Source organism: Neofelis nebulosa, chromosome 18 (assembly GCF_028018385.1).
Source record: "Neofelis nebulosa isolate mNeoNeb1 chromosome 18, mNeoNeb1.pri, whole genome shotgun sequence".
Classification (NCBI taxonomy): domain Eukaryota; kingdom Metazoa; phylum Chordata; class Mammalia; order Carnivora; family Felidae; genus Neofelis; species Neofelis nebulosa.
The window spans coordinates 45,545,104-45,569,157 of NC_080799.1; the positions used below are offsets into that span (position 1 = coordinate 45,545,104).

General features: G+C 45.8%; 1 protein-coding gene and 1 pseudogene across 1 annotated transcript in view; both read left to right on the forward strand.

Moving 5' to 3' along the window:
• The window catches only part of IL9R (interleukin 9 receptor), a 218,714-nt gene that overhangs the window by 29,891 nt on the left and 164,769 nt on the right, over nt 1-24,054 (forward strand). The gene's annotated exons all lie outside the window — the stretch shown is intronic.
• LOC131500675 (small nuclear ribonucleoprotein Sm D1-like) overlaps nt 20,509-24,054 on the forward strand; it is a 43,249-nt pseudogene continuing 39,703 nt past the window's right edge.

Consider the following 24,054-nt stretch of genomic DNA (forward strand, 5'->3'; position numbering starts at 1 on the left):
CCCAAGTCCGGCTCCATGACTCACGCCGGGCATGCGCCCTCTGCCGGCGTCTTCTGCCTGCGTTCGCAGGACCCCGGCCTCCTCAGGACCAGCTGTGGAGGCTCTGGGAGGATGTCGGGCCGTGTTCACGCTGACAGAAATTCAGTCTTCCTTAGGACCCCCTGTGGAAGGCTGGGGGGACGTAGAGCCGCGTCCACGCTGCCGGGAGCCCGGACTCCTCATGACCCTCTGTGGGGGATTTGGAGGGACATGGGCCCGCGCCCACGCTGAGGGGAGCATGGGCTCCTCAGGACCCGCGCTGTTGACTTCGGGAGGACGTGGGGCCCCGTCCACGCCGACAAGAACCCGTCTCCTCGGGACCCGCCGCGGGAGGAGCAGGTGAGGAGAAAGCGAGGCCGGGGGAGGAGGAGCTTCGCAGCGGGGATGCGGAGGGGGGCGCTGTTCAGGGGACCCGGCGCGGGAAGGGCCCGGCATGGCCTCTTGCGCGGTGACTCTGTGTCCCCCGTGGGGCTGCGCGCGCGGCCGGCGGGTCTTCCCGCTCCGGGCTCCGGGGCCGCGGGGCCGCGCGTGCGTGTTCCTGCTCCGCGCCGACTCGGTTCCCGCCGCGTGCTCCCGCTGTTCGCGGTCCGGGAGCAGGTGTCGCGGCTCGGGGTCGGCCCTGTGTCTGCGACGGCGTCATGGGGAGTTCGGTGCGACGGCCCCGGGTCTGCAGATCGCTCCGGGCAGGACGGACGTGTTCGTGGTCACAGTGTCTGTGCCTCTACGTCCAGGAGGCCCCGCCCCCGCCGCACGTCGTTCCTTCTGACGCGGTTGTAAATGCGACCGTCTCTTCACTTCTCTTTCCGACGGGTGGTCGGGAGTGTGTCGATGTGCACGTGGTGTTTGTGTGTTGATCTCGTGTCCTGCGGGTGCGCTTACTTATTAGTTCCGTTTACCTTAAATAGAACGCCGCCGGTTCCCACCAGCAAAAATGGGTTGCTTTGGGAAGAAGAGAGCATTCCCCCCCCCCCCCCCCCCCCCCCCCCCCCCGTGACTGGCGTATTTCCCTCGGCACGACGACTGCAAGGTTCAGTCCGTGTCGTGGCAGGTGTCAGAATTCCCGCCCTTGGTGAGGCCGAGGCTATTCCCTCGCGTAGAGACCGCATCGTGTTTCTTTATTCGTCTGGCCGCGGGCGCTCGGGTTGCTTCCTCTTCACAAAGAGGCTGCTATGAACACGGAACAGGAATGTCGGCTCAAGGCTTCGCTTTCAGTTTCCGGGCGTGTGTGCAGAGGTGGAGTCTGTGTTAGTTTCCCGAGGAGCCACGTACTGTTCTCTGCGGCCGCGCCATGTTGCTTCATTCCTTTCTAGGACAGAATAATGCTGTTCGTGGGTCTGCCCCAGTTTGTCTGTCCCTTCGCCCCCAAGGGTCATTTGCATAGTTTCTACCATTCGGCTACTGTGAGCAGTGCTGCTGTGTGTGTTTGTGCACGTGCTCTTTTTTCAAACTACTGTTTTCAATTCATCTGGATACACATCTAGGAGTAGAGTTGTTGAGTCATGTGGTAATTCTACGTCTTTATCTTTTTGAGGAAATGCCAAACTATTTTACACATAGGCTCCACCATGTTACGTTTCTACAAGTTCGGTTTAAGGGTTCCGATTTGTCAACATCTTTGCCAACATTTGTTATTTTGTAGTTTTCTTGATTATAGCAATTTTAGTGTGTGTAAAAGGGTAACTGTGGTTTAAATCTCCATTTCCATAAGGATTAATGTTTAACATCTTTCCATGTCTAATCACTAGTCCTATGATCTCCCTGGGGAAAGGTATATCCAAGTGCTTTGTCCATTTTAAAAATTGGGTGTTTTGTTGTGGTTGATGATGATGAGTTGTACAAACTATTTACGTATCCTATAAAACAGACTCTTACCAGACAAATAATGTGCATGTATTTTCTTCCATTCTAGACATTGTCTTTTCACTTTTGGGATAGCACCTTTTGCTGTCCAGAGGTTTTTAATTTTGGGGAAATTCATCTATTTTTCTTTCCTTGATTGTGCTTTGGTGTCAGCTCTAAGAGCATTGTTAAAGTCAACGGTCATGAACATGTATCTCCATTTATTTCTCCCAGAGTTTATGTAAGTTTACCTCTTACATTTAAGCTTTTGGTCCATTTTGAGTTAATGTTTTTATGTGGTGTGAGGGTAAGGGTCCAATTTCATTCCTCTGCGCATGGATAGCCAGTTGTCTAGCACCCTTTGTTGCAAAGACCATTGTTTCCCCAACACCATGTTGTCCACCCTTGTCAAAATTCGGTTGATGATTGATGAAAGGGTATATTTCTGGGTTTTCATTTAAATCCCACTGATCTGTATGTATATCTTTATGACAGTATCACATTGTTTATTTATTGTTGCTTTGTTTTGAAGATCTGAAATGGGGAAGTATGCGCTTCTACCTTTGATTTTTAGAGTTAGGGTTTTAGGGTTTAGGGATTAGGGGTTAGGGGTTAGGGTGAGCGGTTAGGGTTCGGGGTTTGGGGTTCAGGGTTAGGGTGTTAGGGTGTTAAGGTTTGGGGTTTGGGTTCGGGTTCAGTGTTCGGGGTTTGGGTTTCGGGTTTCGGGTTTGGGTTCGGGGTTTGGGTTCGGGTTGGGATCAGATTCAGGTTTAGGGTTTCAGGTTAGAGTTTAGTGTTAGGGTTAGGGTAAAGGTTAGGGTTTAGAGTTAGGGTTTAGGTTTCGGGTTCCAGTTTAGGATTCGGGTTAGGGTAAGTGTTTAGAGTTAGGGTTAGGGTTTAGGGTTTAGGTTAGGGTTAGGGTTTAGGGTTAGGTTTAGGTTAGGGTTTAGGGTTAGAGTTAGGGTTATGGTTAGAGTGTTAGTGTTTAGAAGGTTAGGGTTAGCTGGTTCGGGGTTAGGGTTCGGGTCAGGATTTAGGGTTAGGGTTACGGTTAGGGGATAGGTTTAAGTTCACGGTTTACGCGATTTTCTGAATTAGGGGTCTCGGGTTAGTGTCAGGGGTCAGTGTTAGGGGTTAAGATTAAGGGTTAGTGTTAGGGTTAGTGTAAGTTAGGGTGATGGTTCGGTTTAGGGATTAGGGGATAGTGTTAGCGTTTATGATTTAGGTTTTAGGGTGTAGGATTACGTCAGAGGTTAAGGTTAGGGATACCTTCCCTGAGGTTCCAGGCCCTGAATCCACAGCAGGGCAGTTGTCTCCCCAAAGGGCTGAGTGGAGTTTGCGTGGCATGGTGTAGGTCAGGATTACTCTTTTGATTGCAAGGGAGGACAAATATATGGGACACTTGTCCGGTACCTCCCAGGAATCCTCTCAGGCAGCTGCAGGATGGCCTGTGAAACGACATAGTGATGTTTCAGGGTCCATGCTGAGTGACCCTGCACCACTTCTGGACCCCCGGCGCGTGGTCTTATCAGACTTTGGTATTGGGTCCCCATGGGGAGAGAGCCTTAAATAGGGCTAGTTGTCGTTCCAGGGATGTTACCAGGGTTGAATTGACTCCAGTCTCGTGATCTCCCTCGAGGTCTGAAGTGAGTGTCCATGCTATGATGCAGGTCAAGTGTAGGGTTAGGGTTCAAGATAGGTTTAGGTTTTCGTTGAGGGTTGTGGTTACTGTTAGGGCTATGGTTAGGGTTAGTTCCCAGTAGGGTTAGGGTTAGGTCCCAGGAGGCTCCAGGCGATGAACCCACAGCAGTGCAGCAGTCTTCTCAAGGGCTGAGTTGAGGGCATAAGGGAGGGTGCCGATCAGGATTAGTCTTTGGGTTCCAAGGTCAGACAACTCTATGGGCCACTGGTCAGGTAGGTCTCACGATTCCTCTCTTGCAGCTTTAGTCGTGCTTTGGAATTGACATGGTGGTTTTCCAAGTTCCATGCCGAATATATCTGCACCGAGTTTTGAACCCGTGTGCGTGCTGTTGTCAGATGTTTGAACTGGGTCCCCATGGGGAAAGAATCATAGCTAGGGTTAGGGTTTGGTCCAAGGAAGTCGCCAGGGCCGAGCGACTGCAGTATCTTGATCTCCCTCAAGTTCTGATTTGAGGGCCCATGAGAGGGTGCGGGTCAAGTGTAGGGTTAGGGTTGGAGATAAGGTTGGGTGTAGGGTGAGGGTTATGGTTAGGGTTATGGTTAGGGTTAGTGTTATGTCCAGGGTTAGGTTCCAGGAGGCTCCAGGCACTGACCCCACAGCAGAACAGTTGTATCCCCAAACTGTTTATTGGAGGACACTAGGGAGGGTGCCAGTCAGAATTAGTCTTTGGTTTCCTAGGCCAGTAAAAGTGTGGGCCACCCTGCGGTGAGGCCTCAGGAATCCTCTCGTGCAGCTGTGGTCGCGCTTTGAAAAAGACATGGTGATGTTCCATGTTTCATGCCACGTATTTCTGCACTGATTCTTGAACCCATGTACGTGCTGTTGTCAGGGTTGGAATTGGGTCCCATGGGGAGATAGCCTTAGCTAGGGTTAGGGTTCATTCCTGGATGTCGCCAGGGCTGAAGCGACTCAAGTTTCGTGATTTCCCTCATGGGCTCAATTGAGGGGCCATGTCAGTGTGTGGGTCATGTGTAGGTTAAGGGTTAGAGATAGGATTAGGTGTAGGTTGAGGGATAAGGTTTAGGGTTAAGGTTAGGGTTAGTGTTAGGGTTAGGTCCCACTAGGTCCAGGCACTGACCCCACAGCAGAGCAGTTGTCTACTTGAAGGGCTAAGTTGACTACAGAAGGAAGGTGCCAGTCAGGGTTAGTCTTTCGGTTCCAAGGCCCGACAAATATATGGGCCACCCTTTGGGTGGGCCTCAGGAATCCACTTGTGCAGCTGCAGTCACGCTTTGCAAATGACTTGGTGATGTTCCATGTTCCATGCCAAGTATTTCTGCACCGAGTCTCGAACCGGTGATCGTGTGGTTGTCAGACTTTGGAATTGGGTCCTCATGGGGAGAGAGTCTTAGCTCGGGTTAGAGTTCGGTCCATGGACGTAGCCAGTGCTGAAGCGACATCAGTGGTGTGAATTCCATGGAGGGCTGATGGGAGGGGCCATGGGCGGTTGTGGGTCTGGTTTAGTTATAGTGTGATAGATAGGGTTAGGTGTAGGGTGAGGGTTATGGTTATGTTTATGGTTAGGGTTAGGGTTAGGTCCCAGGAGGCTCTAGGGACTGAACCCACAACAGTGAAGTTGGCTCTCCGAGTGGCTACACCGAGTGCACTAGGGAGGGTGCCAGTTAGGATTAGTCTTTGGGTTCCAAGGAGACACTTTATGGGTCGCTCTTCAGGTAGGCCTGAGAAATCCTCTCTTGTAGCTGCAGTTGCGTTTTGGAAATGACATGGTCATGTTCCAGGTTCCATGGCGAGTATTTCTGTACCGATTCAGGAACCCATTTGCGTGCTGTTGTCAGACTTTGGAATTGGGTCCCCATGGGGAGAGAGCCTTAACCAGGGTTAGGATTCGGTCCAGTGATGTCGCCAGGGCCTAAGTGCCTGCAGTCTCGTGATCTCCTGGGAGCGCTGAGTTTGAGGGTCCAGGCAACGTGCGGGTCAAGTGTAGGGTTAGGGTGAGAGGTAGGGTTAGGTCTAGGTTGAGGGTTATGGTTAGGGTCCGGGTTAGGTCCCAGGAAGCTCCAGGTACTGAACACACAAGAGTGCAGTTGTCTCCACAAATGGCTGTGTCGAGTGCACTAGGGAGGGTGCCAGGTAGGATTACTCTTTGTTTCCAAGCCAGAGAAGTGTATGAGACAGTCTTCGGGTAGGCCTCAGAAATCCGCTTTGTAGCTGAGGTCGTGCTTTCGAAATTACATGGTGATGTTCCCGGTTCCATGCCGAGTATTTCTGCACCGATTCTCGAACCCGTGTGCGTGCTGTTGTCAGAGTTTTAAATTGGGTTCCCATGGGTAGAGAGTCTTCACTAGAGTTACAGTTCGGTCCAGGCATATCACCAGGGCCAAAGCGACACCAGTGTGAAATCCATGGAAGGCTGACATGACGGCACATGTGCGGCTGTGGGTCTGGGTTAGTGTGATAGATAGGGTTATGTGTAGGTTGAGGGTTATGGTTATGGTTAGGGTTAGGGTTAGGGCTAGGTCCCAGGAGCTCCAGGCACTGAACCCACAGCAGAGCAGTTGTCTCCCCGAAGAGCTGAGTGGAGTACACTAGGGAGGGTCCCGGTCAGGATTAGTCTTTGGGTTCTAAGGCCAGACAAATGCATGGGCCACCCTTCGGGTAGGCCTCGGGAATCCTCTCGTGCAACTGCAGTCACGCTTTGGAAATGGCATGGAGATGTTCCATGTTCCGTGCCAAGTATTTCCTCACCGATTCTCGAACCCTTGTGAGTGCTGTTGTCAGACTTTGGAATTGGGTCCCCATGGGGAGATAGCCTTAGCTAGGGTTAGGGTTCGGTTCCAGGAAGTCACTAGGGCGAAAGCGACTCCAGATTCGTGATCTCCCTCTGAATTGAGGGCCCGTGGGAGAGTGCGGGTCAATTGTAGGGTTAGGTGTAGAGACAGGATTAGGTATACGTTCAGGGTTATGGTTAGGGTTATGGTTAGGTTTAGGTGTAGGTCCCAGGAGGCTCCAGGCACTGAACCCACAACAATGCCGTTGTCTCCACGAAGGGCTGCATTGAGTGCACTAGGAAGGGTGCCAGTCAGGATTAGTCTTTGGGTTCCAAGGCCAGACAACTTTTTGGTACGCTCTTCGGTAGTCCTCAGAAATCCTCTCTTGTAGCTGCAGTTGTGCTTTGGAAATGACATGGTGATTTTCCAAGTTCCATGCCGAGTTATTCTGCACTGATTCTCGAACATGTGTGCATGCTCTTGTCAGAGTTTGGAATTGGGTCCCCATGAGGAGAGATCCTTAGCTAGAATTAGGGTTCGGTCCAGGGACATCTCCAGGTTTGTATTGTCATCAGTGTTGTGAAATCGATGGAGGGCTGAAGTAAGTGCACATGCTCAGATGTGGGTCTGGTGTAGAGTTAGTGTGATAGATAGTGTTAGGTGTAGGGTGAGTGTTCTGGTTAGGGTTATGGTTAGGTCCCAGGAGGCTCCAGGCAATTACCCCACAGCAGAGCCATTTTCTCCCCTAAGGGCTGAGTGGAGTACACAAGGGAGGGTGCTGGTCAGGATTAATCTCTGGGTTCCAAGCCCAGACACGTGTGTGGGCCACCCTTTGGGTAGGCTTCAGGAATCCTCTTGTGCAGCTGCAGTCGCGCTTTGGAAATGACCTGTTGATATTCCACGTTCTGTGCCGAGTATTTCTTCACCGATTCTCTAAACCATGTGTGTGCTATTGGTGGAAAATATACAAATGTATATTTTCTAATGGGATGATATCTACATTGATGTCATTCGTGTGTTAAAGTGCACTAGTATGATTGTATGACTATCAAGTCTTTAAGCTTTTACTTTTTTGTGTATTGGATGCTCTCAAGTTGAGCGCATTTATGTTCACAATTGGATCTTTTTGTTGGATTGTACCTTTTATTATTGTAGTGTCCTTCTTTGTCTCTTCTTGCAGTTTTATTTTTAAATCTATTTTGTCTGATATAGGTATGGCTACTGCTGTTTTCTTTTGAGACTTTAGTTCTATAATTAGTCTCTTTTAGGTAGAAGTTTGATGAGTCCTATATCTTATTCATTCTATCACCCAGTGCCTTTTATTATGAGGAGAGAGAGCACAGGCATGGGAGGGCAGGGTGGGGGAATGGGGGAAGATAGAAAGAGAATGAGAATGAGAATGTATCTTAAGCAGGTTCCATGCTCAGTGCAGAGCCCACTTGGGGCTCAATCCCATGATCCTGGCATCATAGCCTGAGCCGAAATCGAGAGTAGAAATTTTGGGGTGCCTGGGTGGCTCAGTCGGTTAAGTGTCCGACTTTGGCTCAGGTCATGATCTCGTGGTTCACAAGTTCGAGCCCTGCGTCGGGCTCTGTGCTGACAGCTCGGAGCCTGGAGCCTGCTTCCGATTCTGTGTCTCCCTCTCTCTCTGACCCTCCCCCCATTCATGCTCTGTTTCTCTCTGTCTCAAAAATAAATAAACGTTAAAAAAAATTTAAAAACAAAAAGATTAGAAATCTCAAGCTATTGAGCCATCCAGGTGCCCCTATTTGTCACTCAGTGCCTTTTTTTTGAGCATTTATTCTGTTTCCATTCAAAGTAATTGATAGACATGTACTTGTCTTTTATTACTTGATGTTGGTTGTTTCTGAATCTTTCTGATCCTTTCTTCTTTTTCTCTTTTTTATGGTTTGCTGGGTTTCTTTAGTAGCACAGTTGAAATTGCTTGTCTTTATACACTGCATATGTATTAGTGGTGTTTGATTTGTGAGTATTATTAGGTTTGTACCTAACCACCTCTGCATATAGAAGTCTATATTAAGTTGATACTTGTTTAAGTTTGAACCAGTTTTTTACTCCTCTCCTCCCCGTGTTGTAGATATGTAGTGTCATATTTCAAAACCTTTCATATCGTGAATACCTTGGCTGATGTTTTATAGATATACTCATTTTTATTGCTTGTGCGTTTCGCATTTTAATACTGTCACTTTAGGTATTTCTTTTCCACTTAAAGAGTCCCCTTTAACATTTCTTGCAGGGGTGGTTTGTTGGTTATGAACTCGCTTAGTATTTATTTGGGAACATCTTGATCTCTTCTTCCATCTGAATGACAGTTTGCTGGATGGACTCTCTTTGGCTGCAGATGTTTTCCATTTGGCACCTTTACCATACTGTGCTGCTCACTTATGGTTTCAAAGTTTCTTCTGAAAAACATCCAGTGATAACCTTACGGGGTTTCCCTTGCAGGTAACTGTCATCTTTTGTTTTCCTGCTGTTAAAATTTTGCTTTATCACGACATTCTGCATTTTAATTACTATATGATTTGGTGTGGATCTGCTTCTGTTGAATATATTGGGGGTTCTTTGTGCCTCCTGCTTCTGGATCTGTTTCCTTCCCCGCATTAGGGAAATTTTCATCTATTGTGTCTTCAAATAAATTTTTGGTTCTATTTCTCAGAATTCTGAGAATGAGAAATAGGACAGGAAAGACCTATTGAAGGTTCTCTGATGAATCACTAGATTTGCATGTGTGGAGGATAGATTTGGGACTCACATGAATAACCTACCTTTTTAAAAATTTTTTTTTTCAACGTTTTTTATTTATTTTTGGGACAGAGAGAGACATAGCATGAACGGGGGAGGGGCAGAGAGAGAGGGAGACACAGAACCGGAGACAGGCTCCAGGCTCCGAGCCATCAGCCCAGAGCCTGACGCGGGGCTCGAACTCACGGACCGCGAGATCGTGACCTGGCTGAAGTCGGACGCTTAACCGACTGCGCCACCCAGGCGCCCCATGAATAACCTACCTTTAACGTCAAAGAACTAGAAAAAAACTACAATCTACGTCCAATGTTCTCAAAAGGGACAAAGTAATCCATATGAGAGTGGAAACCAATGAAACTGAGATCATGAAATCAATAGAAAATATGAAGAAGACCAAAAGTGGGTTTTCTGAAGAGTGAAACAAAATTGTCAATACTATATATACATAGACTATGCTAAGACAGAGGACCTTATTCAAAAGAATTATAAATAAAAGAGTAGACATTACACCTGATACCAAAGAAACATAAAGGAGACAAAGAGGTGACCATGGCCAAATTAGATGCCAGCAAACCGCCTACCTAGAAGAAATGGATAGATTCTTAGAAACACACAATCTACCAAGACTGTATCAGGAAGAAATAGAAGGTTTGCACAGACCCATTAAAGGAAGACTACATCAATACAAGAAGATAACCAATGCAAGTAAATTGAATCAGTAATCGAAATTCTCTCAGGGAAGAAAAGCCCAGGACCAGGTGGATTCACTGGTGAATGTGACTAAACGTTTGTAGAAGAAACTAACAGCAGTCGTCTCACTGATTCAAAAGGAATGAACACCACCAAACTCATTTCATGATACTGGAATTACCCTGGTAGGAAGCCAGAAAAGGATACTACCTGAACAGAAAACTATAGGCCAGTATTCCCGTGATGAATATAGATGAATAATTCTCAATAATATACAGGCAAACCAAATTCAGCATCACATTAAAAGGATCATTGACCATGATGAAGGGTTTTTTCCCTGTAAAGGAATGATGTTTCAGAAATGCAAATCAATAAATATGACCCCTCACATAATTGAATGAAAGAAAAATCAACCAGAAACCAGACTCTTAAGTATAAATAGCAAAGGGAGGGTAACTAGAAGGGAGGTGGGCAGGGGATGGGTTAAATCGGTGATGGGCTAAGGAGGGTGCTAGTAGTGAGGAACACTGGGTGTTGTATGTAAGTGATGGATGACTACATTCTATACCTGAAACAAACATTACACTGTTTGTCAACCAACTGGAATTTAAATAAAAACTTGAAGAAATAAATACTAAAGAAATACATAAATTTAAACTAAACTAAATAAATACATTAAAAATTTTTAAATGTTTATTTATTTTTGACAGAGAGAGAGAGAGAGAGAGAGAGAGAGAGAGAGAGAGAGAGAGACAGACAGGGCATGAGCAGGGGAGGAGCAGAGACAGAGTGAGACACAGAATCCGAAGCAGGCTTCAGGCTCTGAGCTGTCAGCACAGAGTCCAATGCAGGGCTCAAACCCACAGACTGCGAGATCATGACCTGAACCAAAGTCGGATGCTCAACTGACTGAGCCACCCAGGCACCCCATACATTTTAAAAATTAAAAAGAAAACTCATGTGATGATGTCAATAGACACAGAAAAAAAAGTTCTCAGAAAAATTTGGTATCCATTTGTGCTAAAAAACTCCTTAAAATTCAGTGTAGAAGGAGCATGTCTCCACATAAGAAAGGCCATGTATGTGAAGCAAGCCCACAGCTAACATCATACTAAGTAGTGAAATTGTGAAAGATTTTCCTCTAAGATCAGGCACAGGACAAGGATGACCTAGATATGTGAAGGGGATTGGGTGATACAGGCTTCTGGGTATGGAATGAATAAATCACAGATAGAAGGTATAGCATAGCGAACATTGAGAATGGTACTGGAATAGTGATGCATGGTGACAGGTGGCAGCTACACCTGTGTTAGCATAGCAGAATGTATACACTTGTCCAATCACTATGTTGTTCATCTGAAACTAATGTAACATAGTGTGTCAGCTATTCCCAAATAACATGATTTTTTTAAATAAGGTAAAGGAATGAAATAAAAAGTTTAATGTAAAAGAACCTGTTAATATCTAATCAAGAAATGCAGTAAAGTTCCAAACTAGAAAGTCACCATATCAAATTCTATAGCATTCCTATACACTAACCAAATTATCTAAGAAGTAAAGAAAACAATCCCATTTACAATAGCATCAAAAACAATAAAATTTGTAGGAATAAATTTAGCCAAGGAAGTGAAAGATCTCTCTACAGAAAACTATAACACCTGTGTACAGAAATGGAAGAAATTCAATTTGGATGAAAGAAGCAGGAGAACACACAAGTCAGTGAAAAGCCATCCCACGTCCATCTTTTGCAGGAATTAATATAGATACAATGTCCATACTACCCAAAGCCATCTAGAGATTCAGTGCAATCTCTATTAAGACTCCGATGCAATTTGTATGCAATTAGAAAATCATATCCTAAAATGTATTTGGAACCACAAAAAGACCCCAAGTAGCCACTGCAAGAAAGAACAAAACAGGAGACGTCACACTTCTGGATTTCAAGCTGCATTCTAACACAAAGAAATCAGATATATCACTGGCATAAGCACACACACAAGACAAGGGAACGGAAATTGAGAGCCCAAACTAAACCCATTCATGCACAGTCAACTAGTATTTGACAAGGGAGTCAAGAATACACAGTGGAGAAGAGTAGTCTCTTTTTTAAAAAAAAAATTTTAACGTTTATTTTTGAGACAGAGAGAGAGAGCATGGACAGGGGAGGGTCAGAGAAAGAGGGAGACACAGAATCTGAAACAGGCTCTAGGCTCTGAGCTGTCAGCACAGAGCCCGATACAGGGCTCAAACTCACGGACCGCGAGATCATGACCTGAGCCGAAGTCGGACGCTTACCTGACTGAGCCACCCAGGCGCCCCGGAGAAGAGTAGTCTCTTGAATAACTGGTGCTGGGAAAAATGGATATTCACATGTGTAATGTGTAAAGCTTAGCACCTTATGTTATACCACTCCAAGAATTAACTAGAAATGGATTAAAGATGTAAATGAATGATACAGAAACAAAATTCTTCCTCATCATTTCAGCTCTTACTATGCCAACATGGAGCTGTTGAGGTGGTGAAGGGCTGGGTGGAGAGTAGTCCTGGAAATAGAAGACTGTGTGTGTAGAACAGACTTTCTTTAGCAGTCTGGAGTTATCCCTCTGATCCTTTAAGACTAGCCACTTCCTTCCCTACATTTGCAGACACAGCTAGTACCATGCATGCTCCCAGCAAGGCACTGCTTTGTCTCCTCCAACTCCTAAAAGCTCTAGGTGGGGCCCAGTGGGAAGGGTGGAGTTTAGTGGCACCAATGATGCCCTGTTGAAGCCAGGTGGATGGGAAGGAGACAGGTACCATTCCAGCTTCACTGGGGTTCAGGTATGTTAGTATTGGTGTTGGATTTTTCACCTTTTACCCTAACACATCTCAAAAGTTTAATTTCTGTCCTGCAGGTCCACGTGGTTTCCAGAACATTTCCTCCTTTCCCAGAAGTGCCCTCCGTGTCCTACTCCATGGGCTGCCCTTTATCACTATCTGTGGGCTTTGGGCCACCTCCACCTTCTCCAAATTGGGGTCCTCTGGGACCTCACCTTCCACCTCCACCATCTGGAAAGATGATATGACCAGTATGAGTTGACTTATAAAACACGTTTTGTCTTTTACTTGTTATGTGTTTGGAGAAGATGCAGTGATGACACCACAGGGCTTTCAGGCCAGCCTGAGTGAGGGTGTTGTAACGTGATTCAGGTTTCTCAGGACATGCATGAAATGGGCAGTCATTTCCACATAGTGAGCTGGGCAACACGTGCCTCTGATAGAGAAGGAAGGAGGCCTTATACATGCTGACAGACACAGCACTCCCTAGGATGTCGCTTGTACAGAGACCATGTGCTGGGCTCTCTGAGGGATGAGACACACCCCTAACTTAGTTTCTAGCGAATTGAGACCTGAGCTGTTCACAGCTGCTTGATTAGTTATAAAAACACCTGAACCAGGGTCCTGTGAACCTTCCTCAAGAGACAGAATCAGATCTCCCTCTTGTCCTCAAGGGTCACCCGAGGCACCTGAAAAACCCTCTGCCCCTGGTAAGGGACCCGAGAGTGTGAATGAGTTGAATATAATGAAACATGTGGCGGATGGTTTCTTTTTCTTCCACACAGTCTATGCAGGTCAGAATCAACCTCCATCTAACTCCATCCTTTATGAGACCTAGGACGTGGTGCAGCTCCCGTGGGGAATATCAGTTGTGTCTCTACCAAGGATGCAGAGAAAGACAAGGTAAATTCTGTTGCCCGTTTCAGCTGCAATGATTTCTGGAAACTTTTATCTGGCCTTGTCTGGTTTTCTATGTCCTCTAGTGTCTTTACTGCTTGATTTACATCCTCACAAGCCTCTAGGCTTCTCCAGTTTAAGATCATCATGTTAGCTAGAGCCTCTGGAAGCCACAAGTGCATGGAGGCTGAGGACCACGTGGCTGTCACTTTGTGGAAATAACTCGAGGAGGATGACACTTCACTGCACCCTCAAGTCTTCTGGAGCATCTGACTGCTTCCACACCTTCTTTACATGGGATTATCCTTATTATTTTCATTTTTTCCTATTTTAGTGTAGGCGATGAATTTGTTCAGAATGTCTGCTATGAGCCTCGTGACTGGAATAGATAAAAACTCTTTCCCAAATTATATTGTGTGCTTTGTGCAGTGCTGAGGGTTTTTAGAAAAATTTCAGAATTCATTACTGGTCCTTCTGTGTTGGTAAATATACAATAGAGAATTTCTCCAGTTGTCCCTTTCGTGGAAATACTCTGAATTTTTAGAAGCGGCATGTGTAATCAAAAATGTATATGGAACTGCAGTCATGAAGGGAGAGAATCAGTGATTACCTGCAGGGCCAGTATCTCACAGAGTTCTTCAGTTGTGTTTATATGAGCAGGTTCTCTTGTGTCCCGGGAGCAGTTGTAATTGGTACTTTGTCTCATGTTACCTTATGGGAGTTTTACACCTGAAATTGAGACATGTTTCTGTTCGTTCTTTTATGTAGAATTTCTACCTCCCTTTTACAATGGGACAAAATAGCTCTGCAATTCATATTGTATTTAAAAACTGAATTACCTGTGAATTAAGATAAACATACTGGAGACCAATGAATGTGCACAGGTAATGTGTTTCTCTCAGAAAACACATTTTCAGGCCCCCTGCAGGACTCCAGGAATCCCCATCTCCTGTCTCTGTGGCCTTGCATAGAAGATGTCTTTGTCAGGGAGGGAAGCAGAGTGAGGACAGGCATGGGATCGCAGGTTGAGCTTTGACCCTGGGGTGGCCCTGAATCTCTGTGTGGTGCTGGGCTTTTCTTTCATTCCTTCATGTTCTGTCTGTTCTCAGTGTGAAAATAAAAAGTCTGCAGATCTGGTGGAGGAGGACACCAGAGGGGTCCTGGACACAGATGCCTGCCTGCTGGAATACGCTCCTTTATTAGACTGGCATTACTGCCATCAGTCTTCTAGAATAGGACTCCTTGGCTTTCTGCATTTGTAGACATGGGCAGTGACGTGTGGCGACAGTAATTTTTCCTTGTGCTATCTGGTACCTTCAGGTTGTAGGTGGGACCTCGTGGGAGGGTAGAGTTTTCTGGCACTGATGCTCCATTCTGCTAGAACCCGTGAATGAACAAGGGGCCAGGTGCTGACACCTGCTTCATTGTGTTTCAGCTGCTGTGGGCGTTCTGCTTCTGTCATACCAACATACCTGTCACTTCTGTTCTGTAGGTCGCTATGGATTCAAGAGGACCTCCTCCTTTCCCAGGTCCACTCTGCAGGCCCTTCCCCACAGATCCCCTTTATCACTGTTCAATGGCTCTATGGCCACCTCCAGCTCTCTGGTGTTCTCATGGACAGGACTCACCACTTCCACCTCGACTCTGTGAGATGATCTGAACAGTGTGAGTTGACATGTTCAGCTTCTGTGTTGTTGAGTCTTTGAGAAGACGTAGAGATGGCCTCAACAGGCTTTGAGATGCAAGGGTGCTGCTGGATGAGGACACTGTTAAAATTCCTCAAATTTCTCAGGACATACATATGTTGGGCTGTGTCATTTTCCATTGCTGAGCTAGGCTATATGTGTCTCTTGTGGAGAAGGAAAGAGTCTTTTAATAGAAAAGCAGGCATATCAGTTCTGCAGATGTGCCTTGTACACAGTCCATGTCCCTGGCTCTGTGAGAGATGAGGCAAACCCTTACCATCAGGGGCTTCAAGTGTCCTAATGGGGAGAGAGTCACATGCGTTAAATGACCTGGAGCTTCTGATCTACAATAGTGGAAGCTCCAGTAATGGGTCCTCAAGTACAAAAGACGGAGACATGAATCTCATGGGAATGAATTGGAGGTTGTGCATGAGAAGGGAGAGCTGAGATGGTGCAGAGGGGAGGGTATTAGACTCAGTGAGATGGAGTTGGAGGCCATTGGTGGCAGGGCCCACAACCTGGGCAGGGAGAGTGAGCGCAGGTTGACATCCACACCGAGCTGCTGTATGTGTTCAAGGACAGTTCATGCAGATATCATCTCTGAAATGTCATTGTGGCCAAAGTGCACCTAGTTCATTATCTAAATAAAGACTGTTGTTTCCCTTGGTTTTCTGAAGGTTCTGGATCCGTGTGAAAGAATGCCCTGGAGAATTGTATTTTAACTTGGTTCTTATGGGTTGCTTGTCTGCCTAAGTTTGTGTGCCTCTGTGAGACTAAATGCGACGAAAGGTTGATCAGCTGTGTGGCTTCCTTGGCCTTCAGCCTGAGTCAGACTCTTAGCGGGGAATTCAGGGTTGATCAGGAAACTCCCCTGCTGGGCTCTTGTCACCGCACCCCTGAACCTACTGTCCCCACCCTCCATGAAGGTTTGCATCTCTGAAACTTCCCTCACAATTTCCTGAGGCATTGCCTGGGATCCTGCTGTGTCAGCCCTACTGCCACCTCTCAGTGGGGTCATCTCAGAGCCTCAGCTTTGTAATCTGAGAAGCAGGGACAGTGTTGGTCTCTGAGGTCAGTGCGATGAAGAGGTGGTTAAGCACATAAGGAATTTGTAAAGTGTATGGGATGAGTGGGCATTCACCCTTCTCAGGGTGGAAATGAATGTATCTGCACACAGAAGATCATCAATAGATGTTCATTCAGTTTCATGAAACTAAGGGTATAATGCCTAAGGCTGGGAGATTGGCAATTCCTGTTTCAAAAGATACAGCAAAGACCCCTGTGTTTTTTCTATTAAAATTCAGGTCCTACTTTACAAAGAAGGAAAAGATAAGTATGAGAATGTGTACATTCAGGGATCTACATCCAAGATCTGAGGTAGACACACAAATGCAGCCACACAAATATGTGCTCATTCAAGGCCAAGATGTATCGTAGAAGAAAAATGTATAGAGGAGAAGAGAAGATCCCTTTGCAATAACTCAAAATCACTTTGACATAGAGGGCAATCAGTTTGAAATTTGTTTTTTTTTTAAAGTTTTTTTTTTTTAACGTTTATTTATTTTTGAGACAGAGAGAGACACAGCACAAACGGGGGGAGGGTCAGAGAGAGAGGGAGTCACAGAATCTGAAACAGGCTCCAGGCTCTGAGCTGTCAGCACAGAGCCTGACGCGGGGCTCAAACTCACGGACTGCGAGATCATGACCTGAGCCAAACTCGGACACGTAACCGACTGAGCCACCCAGGCGGCCCTGAAATTTGAATAGGACACTGAACCATTACAAACCAGCTGTGGTTATTATATATTTAGAGATGGTATGTAATCTGCCCCTTGGTCTGAATGCTTTCCCTGCCCATCCCGTCCCCTCCACTTTGTCCTTTCTAATGTCCCCTAATATACTTGTCACAGTTGTGTTTCTGTGTCAGCGTCTGCTTCCAGGAAAATCGACACTCATTCCCCATCAAGTGTACACTTTGAGGTTCCTATATACACAGTTGACCAACACATCGTATGTACAGTATTGGTGGAAGAAGACAGATCATTCTTTGGGGTTGTACTGCCTGGAAGGGACCTATAGTTCCATCTGAGGAGTTAGATACATCCTTTAGGGAGACCTGGTGGTGGTTGTTATATCTGTAGATAGATACTCATGAGCACACGGCGTGCGTGCTAGTTGATGGGGTTTGTGCTGATGAGGAGGGCAGGTATCTGTCTCCAGGAAAGGGTCTCTTCCGATGCTGAGGAATGGATTCAGGAGACTGGTAAGGAGGCCCTGCATTAACTCAGCTCTTGTGCCCTTGTGCACCTTACCAGCTTCCCCCAATAGCACCAATCTAGGTGGCCTCCAAGGGGGCAAATGGTGCAGCTTTTGTGGTGAGTCACATGATGTCCCACAAAGCTTCTGTGTTGCCTTACTGAGGGATGGGTAGGGCAGAGCTCCATGGTCTGAGTTAGGTTCTTTGGACACCACCCAGGAGAGTTGGGTGTAAGCATATGGCTCCTTCTACATAGGCCAAGCTAATCCACTTTGCCCCAGGGACACTGAACCCTGTGAGCCCCTTTTTCCTCCCAGCTTAGGGAAGCAGCCAGCCTTCCAGCAGCTTTTGGGTCATGGCGGGGCCACCAAGGGTAAATGTCTAGCTGTCCACATGCTGCCAGCATTGCTCTAGCAAATGTCAACATGAGCAGCTGCTGTACAGGGGATTCTCCTCCATTGTGATCAGGGCCTGGGACAAAACAAGACATGAGAGAGGGAGAGACAGGAGGGCCCTGTGCTCCTGGACAGGGCTGCATGCACAGAGCAGATGTCCTGAAGCCTGGGGAGAGGTGGAGAAAGAGGCAGGCAGGGAGAGAGACACTGAATAAGTGATAGGGGAACTGGGCAAGTCCTGGAGAGTGAAAGGAAGAAACAGAGAGATGTGGTTAGAGAGAAACAGAGACAAAGAGGAAGTACAAGGAGAAAGTAGAGACCTGGTCCAGGAATGTGGACGGGGTGGGGTGGGCCAGGGGAGAGGGGATGTGTGAAGTGTCTCTGAGTGCTGGGGCAGAAATGGCTGGTATCATGGGCATCAGCGTTCCGTGACTCCAGACTCCAACATCTCTGGGGCCAAGCTTTGCAGAGCCTATTGCATTTGAAAAGATGGGTATCCCTCATTTCTCCTGGAATTGTGGGACTCATCCTCATGTTCTGTCATGGAGAGGGATGTCTTGAGAGAGAGTGTGCTGCTCTTTGGCAGGTAAACTCCAGAGCCCACCCTGTGGGGAGGGGACCCGGACCCATCTCCCTCACTGCCCCAGGCCCTGTTGGATTTCCCCGCCGCTTCCTACCAGCTGCCCTTCCTCATGTTCTGAACCCAGGCATCAGGCATTGTGTTGCCTCCAGGTCCGGCAGTCTGGACCTGGCAGAGTTGAACTGCTGATATTGATAAAAAGTATTCGGGGCGCCTGGGTGGCGCAGTCGGTTAAGCGTCCGACTTCAGCCAGGTCACGATCTCGCGGTCCATGAGTTCGAGCCCCGCGTCAGGCTCTGGGCTGATGGCTCGGAGCCTGGAGCCTGTTTCCGATTCTGTGTCTCCCTCTCTCTCTGCCCCTCCCCCGTTCATGCTCTGTCTCTCTCTGTCCCAAAAATAAATAAAAAACGTTGGAAAAAAAATTAAAAAAAAAAAGTATTTGACAAGAAGGTCCATATTCTCCCTCTGGAACTAGCGGTGTGCATCAAGATCGTGGGTTTCTATCCTCCTGTCCACTGCCAAACTGAGGATGCCAGATGGTAGGTGAACCCTTTAAAACACCACAGTCTTCTCTTACATCAAATTCAAAGACATTTTCTTGTCCCAGCTTTCTTTTAATTTTGAAGAGATGGCAATTAGTAATTGAAGGCATAATGGTCCTATAGGAATTTGACCTATATGACCAATGGACATTATTGCATCCATCTGTATCCCTAAAGCACATTTCATTGGAAATATTAGCCAAGGATAAATACAGTAAATTCATAACAGATGTGTAGCTCCCTGTAAGTTGCATTCCGACCTTGTCACGTATGTGTCATCAAAGATATCATTAGTGACTTTTCAGATAAGCTTTCAACATCAAGATGGTGATGTTAGAGAATCTGGTATAAGTGGAATTTCACAGATTCTAAATTAGGGATGGTTTTTTAATATATAATGTTTCTGTTTTTCTTTTTTTTGGGAGAGCCTGAGCGGGGAAGGGGTGGAGAGAGCAGGAGACACCAAATCTGAGGCAGGCTCCAGGCTCTGAGCTGTCAGGACAGAGCCTGATGCAGGGCTCAAACTCATGGACTGCAAGATCATGACCTGAGAGGAAGTTGGACGCTTAACTGACCGAGCCACCCAAGCGCCCCAGGAATGATAGTTTATTGTTCACACATTTGTTGTATTAGTTTCAGGCATACATTGTAGTCATTCCATAGGTCTATAAATTATGTTGTACTTAAGCACAAGTGTAGCTATCCTGTGGAAGCATGCAACGGTATTATTACAGGATGGACTCTCTTCCATTGGCTGTCCCTTGTATCCCTAGGACTCATTCATTCCATAGCTGGAAGCTGGTATCTCTCTCTCAAAGGTGTCAATTCTTTATTTACCCTAAACACTTTGGTGGTAAACACGATTACCTCTTGTTCAGCTAGTGTAAATTGCGGGTCTGTTTTTCTGGGAACGTTACATAAAGCATTACAAATGATGTCATTACATTAATAAATTCGGTTTCATTCTTCACTCACAAGAAAGGAGAAGGAAAAGATTTTTTGTGTTCCAGGCCAGGCCTTTCAACATTGCAGGAATTCCCATGGTGGCCAGCAGAGAGAGCTCGAGCCCCACACACCCGGAGGGCGGGTTCCTCTGCCTGCGCAGTGATGGCCAGCAGAGGGCGCACCATCGGCTTTTCTGACCCAGGACACCTCAGAGCAGGAAGGGTTGCTGTTGCTGCCGGAGGACACAGGGCCTCTGCCGCTGCCTCAGGACAGAGAGCAGAGCTGCGTTTCCAGCCGGTTCTGCCGCCCGCTCCAGGGGAGACCTTGGGAGCTTTGCAGCAACTTGGCATCTCCTGAGTCACTGGAGAGAAGCTGCCTTGTTGTACTGAGTGCTGAGGAGGGGGTGCTGGGTGGCCTCCCTGGGCAAGCTGGTTGCTGAGCAGCACAGGCCCTTGCATTTTCTGGGCTGTCCCCATGTTTCATTCCTCCCCTTCCCAGACAGTATTTGAACAAGACGTATTTTACTAAAGGTCTCGTGGATTGCGGGGTCCCACGACATCACCTCATCGATGCAGTCGATGGTTTGTTCCAGATTCAGTCTCGTTTCCGGGAAGAAACCCTGACAGAAGTTCAGAAGCACTGGGAGCTGCATTCCGTTAGGACGTGAATACATGAAATGCTCATCTCAGGACCTTCTAGAAGAATGAGCTGGGACCCACTTTCCGAGTCCTGCTGGAACCAGAGACCGAGGTAAGGGCACAAACTGTCCCCCACATCATACATGCTTTTTAAAAAATTTCAGGGTTATTTTTCCAACCTAGTGAAGTGATTGAAAACTACAGAAAACCTGGTAGGTAGGGGTCATTAACCTTATGTTATCTTTTAATTTAAATTCCAGTGAGTGAAGACACAGTGTAATATTAGTTTCAGGTGTACAATATAGAGCAACACTTCAACAAGTCACCCGGTGCTCATCCCAGGTGCATTCTTAATCCCCAGCAGCTGTTTCACCCATTCCCCACCTCGCTGTGGAACCCTGTTTGTTTCCCAGTTAAGAGTCTGTTTGTCGCTGTCTCCTCCCCACCCCCCCCTTTGTTTTGTTTCATTTCCACGTGTTAGTGAAATCATCTGGTATTTGTCTTTCTCTGACAGGCTTATTTCACCCAGTATAACGTTCTCTCGCTCCATCCACCTCGTGGCCAATGACAAGATTTCCTGTTTTTACGGCTAAATAATATTACATTCCATACACTACATCTCAGTTTATTCATCAGTTGATGGATGTTTGGGCAGTTTCTGTAATTTGGCTCTTGTAGAAAATGCTGCTATACACATCAGGGTGCATGTATCCCTTTGAAGAATTATTTTTGTATTCTTTGTGGAAATACTTCCTGGTGAAATTGCTGGATCGTAAGGTAGTTCTATTTCCATTTTTTTTTTTAACGAATCTCCATGATGTTTTCCAGAGTGGCTCCACCTGTTTGCATTCCTACCCACAGTGCAAGAGGGTTTCTCTTTCCCCTTATCCTTGCAACACCTGCTGTTTCATCATTCATTGATTTTAGTCATTCTCACAGATGTGACGTGTTATCTCATTGTACTTTTGAACTGTATTTCCCTGAAGATGAGTAATGTTGAGCATCTTTGCATGTGTCTCTTGGCTATGTGTATGTCTTCCTTGGGAAAATGTCCATTCATGTCGTCTGCCCATTTTTAATTGGATTTTTCATTTTTTGGGTGCTGTATAACTTTATATATTTTGGACACTAACCCTTTATCAGATGTCGTTTACAAATATTATTCTTGTAGGTGTTTTATTTTTGTTGACTATTTCTTTGGTGACAGAAGCTTTTTATTTTTATGAAGTCCCATTATTTTTGCTTGTGTTTCCCTTACCTCAGGAGATATATCTACAAAGACGTTTGCAGACAAAGTCAAATAAGATACTGCCTGTGTTAGGTATCCTCTGGGATTTTTATGGTTTCAGGTTTCACACATAGGTATTTATCCGTGTTGGATTTATTTTTGTGTATGTTGTAAGGAAGTGGTCCGTTGTTGTTTTTGTTTTGCAGGTTGCTGTCTAGTTTTTACAAAACCATATGTTGAGGAGACTTTAAAAAAAAATTTTTTTTAATGTTTATTTATTTTTGGGACAGAGAGAGACAGAGCATGAACGGGGGAGGGGCAGAGAGAGAGGGAGACACAGATCTGGAAGCAGGCTCCAGGCTCTGAGCCATCAGCCCAGAGCCCGACTCGGGGCTCGAACTCACGGACCGCGAGATTGTGACCTGAGCTGAAGTAGGACGCTTAACTGACTGAGCCACCCAGGCGCCCCTTGAGGAGACTTTTTTAAAGTTTATGTGTTTATTTTTGAGAGAGAGAGAGAGAGCATGAAGAAGAGGGGCAGAGAGAAATGGAGAGAGAGAATCCCACGCATGCTCTGCACTGCCCTGAGATCATAAACTGAGCTGAGTCCACAATCACATGCTTTGGAGCCACCCATGTGTCCCAAGACTATCTTTTTTTTTTTTTTTTCCCATTGGATATACTTTCCTGCTGTGTTGAGAATTAATTGACCATATACGTGTGAATTCATTTCTGGGTTTCCATTCTATTGATCTCTGCGTATTTTTGTTGTTTTTGTTTGCTGGTACCATACTGTTCTGTTCAGTACAGCTTTGTAATATAACCTAAAGTCTGGAAGTGTGATGTCTGCAGGTTTAGTTTTCTTCTTCAAGTTTGTTTTGGCTGTTTGGGGTCTTTGTCGTTCCATACAAATTTTGAGATTATTTGTTCTAGTTCCTTGACAAATGTTTTTGTTAGTGTGATAGGTATTTCATTACATGTGCAGATTGTTTTGAGGAGTGTAGACATTTTAACAGTGTTTTGTTCTTCCCATCCATGAACATGAAATGTATTTCCTTTTCTTTGTGTCCTCTTCCATTTCTTTCATCAGTGTTTCATAGCCTTTAGAGTATAGGTCTTTCACCTCTTTGTTTAGTATATTCCTGCTATCTTGTGGTATTTGTGAACCTGTTAATGGGATTGATCCCTTACTTTCTCTCTGTGTTAATTCACGATTCGTGTATAGAAATGCAATACATTTATGTACATTGATTTCTGAATATTGTGACTTGTCGAATTCATATATCAATCCTAGCAATTGTTAAGGGACTCTTTCATGTTTCTTATGGAGCACATCATGTCAGTTCCAAATAGTGAAAGTGCTACTTCTTCCTTGCCGATTTGGATGCCTCTTATTTCTTTTTGTTGTCTGATGGCTGTGGCTAGGGTTTGCCGTACTATGTGGAATAACAGTGGTGAGAGGGGTCATCCCTGTCTTGTCCCTGACCTTGGAGGAAAAACTTTCAATTTTTCCCCATTGAGAATGAGATTAGTTGTGGGTTTTTCCTAGATGACCTTTATTATTTGGAGGTAGGTTGAGTCTCAATGTACTTTGCTGAGGGTTTTTATCATCAATGGATGTGACATTTTGTCAAAAGGTTTTCCTGCATCTGTTGAAAGCATCATATTGTTCGTATCCTTTCTTCTACTACTGTGGTGCATCATGTTGATTGATCTGTGAATGTGGAACCACCCTTGCAGCCCAGGAATATATCCCTCTTGATTATGGTAAATGATTCTACTAATGTATTGTTGACTTTAATTTGAAGGTATTTTAATGAGAATTTGTGCATACATACTCATCAAGCTATTGGTCTGCAGTTTTATTAAAAAATTTTTAAACATTTTTTAAATGTTTATTTCTTTACTTAGAGTACATAAAAGTGAGGTAGGGGCAGAGAGACAGGGAGAGAGAGAATCCTGGCCATGCCCCACACTGTCATGGCAGGATCCAATGTGGGACTGGAACCTACACACCGCAAGATAATGTCCTATTCTGAAATTAAGAGTTGGACAGTCAACCAACTGAGCCACACAGGTGCCGCTGCAGCTTTAAGTTTTAGTGGAGGCTTTATCTGGTTTTGGTATCAGGGTAATGATGGCCTCATAAGATGAATTTGTATGTTTTCCTTCTTTTTTATTTTTTGTAATAATTCGAGCAGAATACATATTACCTCTTCTTTAAATGGATGGTAGAATTCATGAGTGAAGCCATCTAGCCCTGAACTCTTGTGTTTGGGAGGAGATTTTTTTAAATTACTGATTTGAT